Genomic DNA, 5,333 nt, shown 5'->3' with positions numbered 1-5,333 from the left:
ATCTTTTCCCTTTCCTTCAGTTCTTCCCAGATCTTCTCTCTAGCTTCTGTCTTAGGATTACTATTGCTGTGATAAAATACCAAGACCAAAGAAACGTGGGGAGGAAATAGTTCATTCAATCTATGTTTCCACATCACAGTTTATCACCAAAGGAAGTCAGGACTGGAACTCAAATAAGGCAAGAACCTGGAGGCAGGCGCAGAAGCAGAGGCCATGGAGGAGTGCTGCTTACTGGCTCACTCCTTCTGGCTTGCTCAGCCTGCTTTCTTAGAGAACCCGGGACCTCCAGCCCAGGAATGGCACCACCCATAGTAGTCTGGGCCATTCTCATCAATCACTAAGAAAATGCCCTACACCCCGACTTATAGAGGCATTTTCTCAATTGAGGATCCCTCTTCTCTGATGACTTACAGATTGATGAGTTGCTCCAAAGAACGTTTCTAAAGAGGTCCACTTTCCATCCTTTCTCTTCCACTACCTCTGGTGTATGGTGGGCTACAAGGGAGGTTAAAGCGTTTAAGAACCATCATTAAAAATATGTTTTGAAAAAAATGAAAGTTACAGTTACCTGCATAAGACCTGCACAAGATCTAAGCAACCAACATTTCCACATGGATCGGGGAGGAAATCATGTGGACCCGCCCTATTTCCATGTATGGTCTCACAACTCTGTGTTTAGAGGCAGCACGAATTGACTGAGTATATCAAAAAACGATATGAAGGTGGGAGGAGACGTGTTGGGTGTCTGGGAATAGTCAGGGCAAATATGATCAAGGTACAGTGAATACATGTATAAAATTTTCAAAGAATAGATACAATGTTTTTAAAGTGTTTAAAACAAAGTAGAATGATGACCCACAGGGCTAGGAATGAGGGAAGAGGGGGCAGGGCCTGTTTAATAGGCACAGGATTTCAGTTTACAAAGAACTCAGCCATTCTCAGGGCACTGAATTGTATACTTGCAAGAGTAAAGAATCTGTGTTGTGCATATCTATCATCATTGAACAGTAAAGAAAACAAAAAACAAAAAACCACTTAAACCCCTTAAATAACTCATACTAAATTCCCCAAATGAGTTCAATTTTTTTTTTTGGTTCTTTGAGACAGGGTTTCTCTGTGTAGCCCTGGCTGTCCTGGAACTCACTCTGTAGACCAGGCTGGCCTTGAACTCAGAAATCCGCCTGTCTCTGCCTCCCAAGTGCTGGGATTAAAGGCGTATGCCACCACTGCCCAGCTTCAAAATTTTTAAAAAGCATGAAATACATGAAAAAAGAACCCAGGATCTGCACAAACACACAAACAAAAAATGAGATACACAAAGGCATTGATTTGGTCATGCAATTACCTCAGATGGTATATGTATGCGTGTGTGTATTTTCTTTATATATATAAAACTATGTGTGTATATATATATGTATATATATACATATATATATATATTCATACATACACACACACACACATTTCTTTTCTATGTTTAAAAAGACAGAAGAGATAACTGGTAATATTCAGATAGAAAATAAGAAACCAAGCAACATAGATGTAAAACAAGAATTAAATATCTACAAATAAAAATCTAACTTAAATGAAAACTCACACTACAATTATGATATGAGCTAGTTAGTTGTCCCTCCCCAAAGTTCAGGTGAGTGCAAAGGAAAAATGTAATATATATTTAATTAATAGAATAAAATTAGAGGCACTGCAGAAAAGCAACATTTAGGGGGAATTTTTTTTTTTTTTGGTTTTGGTTTTGGTTTTTCGAGACAGGGTTTCTCTGTGTAGCCCTGGCTGTCCTGGAACTCACTCTGTAGACCAGGCTAGCCTCGAACTCTCAAACTCAGAAATCCACCTGCCTCTGCCTCCCAAGTGCTGGGATTAAAGGCGTGAGTCACCACTGCCTGGTTTATTTAGGGGGAATTTGACTGTTGAGATTTTCCCAGGAGTCAGAGATCACCAATGGAAACAATGTTTACTTTAAAGAAATTTTTAGTGCAGGAGTTTGTAAGGACATAATCTCTAACAAAGGCAATTCATCTTAGAAATGATTTGAGATGACATAGTAAGCAGAGACACATTAACAAATCTAAGTGGATATTGACTGTACTCAACGTAAAACAATGTATAATTTATAAGGTGAACAGAAAAAATGATTACATTATAAATTAAAATAGCCTGAATATTATTAATATTATAACACAATATAAAGATATTCATGTTATTTAGAGTTTGAAATTTTTAAAAATGCATAGGAATATTTACTTGAATTGAGGACAGACTTGAATTGAGGTACAGACTAAAATACATGCATTTATCTCTACTCCTGGAAACATTAAAATCAGAGCAAATGGGGCAGAATTACAGATCGACAGTACAGAGCCCCTTTAGCCTGCATGAAGATCTTGATTTGATCCTCCACATGCAGTGGGAGTGAGAGGAAGGAAGGTTTTTGGATTAATGGATATCAGAGTGTTGTGATGGATGGAGTGTTGAATTAAGGAGAATTCGATAAAAATTCCTTTACAGGCACTAAACGTGATATGCCTAGTTCCTCTCTTACTGTATTTCCAGAACACAGGCATAGTGCATTTACACTGGAACCTGAAGATTAGTAATCTTTCAACAGAATGCTAAAAAGTAGGAGAATTTTCTCCCCCCAACACGTGGTTTCTCTGTGTAGCCCTGACTGTCTTGGAACTCACTCAGTAGATCAGGCTGACCTTGAACTCAAAATTCACCTGTCTCTGCATACTGAGTGCTAGCATTAAAGGCATGTGCCACCACTGTCTGGCAAAAGTGGGTGATGCATTTTTAAGTTATGGGTTCAGATATTCACATTCATGATGTTTGACTCTATTTACTTCTAGGGTTGTGATAGTGTGCAACATCTCAATTATGGGACATGCCACAGAAGCTACTAATTAATGGACAGCAAGCAAAAAGCCTGGTGACTGTGCACATTCTTTGAAGGGATTCCTCAGTGACTTGCTTCCTTTTGTAATTGTCCTACCTCCAAAAAGGTTTTACCTATTAAATGTCAGAAACCAGCCATTCAATATATGAAATGAATATTTCATGCATAAATCATAACAGTAATTATCTTGGGGTCTGTCTTAGTCAGGGTTTTAATTGCTTATACAGACACCATGACCAAGGCAACTCTTATAAAGGACTTGATTGGGGATTGCTTATAGGTTCAGAGGTTCAGTCCATTATCATCAAGGTGGGAACATGGCAGCATCCAGGCGCATATGGTGCAGGAAGAGCTGAGAGTTCTTCATCTTTATCTATAGGTTGCTGCTGCTGGAAGATTCACTGCCAGGCAGCTAGGATGAGGATCTTAAAGCCCTCATCCACAGTGCTACATCTACTCCAACAAGGCCACACCTTCTAGTGGTGCCACTCCCTGGGCAGAGCAAATACAAATCATCACAAGGTCATTACTCAAACTTTCCTTTTTCCTTGTGTATCTCTGACCTGGGACTGACTTACTGGTATTGGCAATTAGCACTCCAGAGTGCTGATGTTATTACTGTGGTGTGTTACCATGTCTAACTAAGCAATTTCAATACACATTTTCTCCCCTGCCCCCACTACTCTGTTTAACCTTTGAGTCAAAAAACTATGAAGTTCCCAGAACTTGGAATAATAAGGAAAAAAAATAGTATGAAATTCTCAAGATCTGAAGAAAGAAAAGGAAGCAGATTATTCCTTTTCTTTGAAAAGAAACAGATTCTTCCTGGGTATGAATATTTTAAAATTCCATCAAAAAATCCTGAGTTTTGGTCTGTATAAATCTAGTACTCATACACATCAATTTTATTAGGAACCTAAGACATGCTCAGGGTTACCAGTACTAAACTAATTTCTGTCATATATATATATATATATATATAAAATATGTATATGTATGTATATAGCTTAGGGTTTAATAGGCAGTCTTTGAGTGATATTTACATATCAAACCAATGTGCTGGTAATATACAACATACTAGTGACAGGCCTTGACTTCTTAAGAGCAATATTGCATTTTCCAGAAACCATGAACATCAGCAGTCATGTGTGGTAGAACGGATCTATTTAGATCCTCATATCTGAAACTGGAAAGAAGGAGAAATCATTTCAATCAAGTATAAGTTAACCTTGGCTATACAATTTTAATCACTTGCGGGTGTGTTGACACGTCCATTATCACTGAGAAATCCGTGGAAGGATAGATGGTTTATTAACCGCAGAGTAATTTATATCTGCCTAATTACTACCTTCTCTTCATCTTTCTGCTAGCTTAGAGGCTACACAATACAGAATTGCGAGGTGTACTCGATGACAGAAAAACCCATATAATGGCTGTGTATCATTTGCTTGTTTGGTTTGAGTACAGCAGACAATGAGTAAGTTGCGCATTCCAGAATTAATGAGATTGTTACACTACAGTTTCCAGGAGGCATAATTTCTAAGCTGACAGTCAGAAAGAGAGGTAAAGATGTCATTAGCAAGATCCACTTACCTGTATAATTTTATTTAATATTTATGTGAAAACCTAGTCACAACCCAGAGTCTAAAAGTAACTTTATATAACTTTCTGAAGAACAATTCCCCAAATAAGATAAACTGCTCCTTTCTTAATTAAATTTATGTTAGATTTTTTTTAAATGCTCTCAAATTTTGTATTCTGTAATGTAAAGAAGTATGCAACTGATTTTGTAAAATCTATTTTGAGATATTTTGAGGGATTGATACAAGGTCAAATGTAGTATGAGGGTGGCTTCGAACTTGCTATGTAGCTGAGGATGACCTTGAACTCCTGATTCTTTGGTCTCCACCTCCCATATATTGGGGTTATATGTCTGAATACAAGTAACATTTGCATGAAAAAATTCTAGGGGTTGTCAAGAGGGCTCAGGAGTTAAGCACACTGGTCATGAGTTGAGGATCCAGGTTTGATTTCCAGTACCCACACTGAGGCTTACAATCATTAGTAACTCCTGACCCAGAGGAGCTGAAACTGGCTTCTGGCATTGGAGGGCATCAGGCTCACACGTGATACAGATATACATGCAGACAAAACACCCATACACATAAAAACTAAGTGAATAAAAATTAAAATATACATTCTTAAAGATCAAGGAAAAATGATTTGTTGGAATATGTAAATTATTTTATCAACATGATATAGAAAAGGTTCCATTCAAATGATAGGGAGCCTACAATGTACTCAGCTTATATAAATGACAAATATAAATTATGTATCCAGCTGATATAAATTAACTTCTAGAACTATTCAGAGTAGGAGACATAGTTAATAGGTAGGCAAATGCCCATCTCAGTAGTTA

The sequence above is a fragment of the Grammomys surdaster genome, unplaced genomic scaffold (genome assembly GCF_004785775.1).
Source record: "Grammomys surdaster isolate TR1022 unplaced genomic scaffold, NIH_TR_1.0 126153, whole genome shotgun sequence".
NCBI classification, from domain to species: domain Eukaryota; kingdom Metazoa; phylum Chordata; class Mammalia; order Rodentia; family Muridae; genus Grammomys; species Grammomys surdaster.
The sequence above is the reverse complement of the archived record's forward strand: the minus strand, read 5'-3'. Positions refer to the sequence as shown.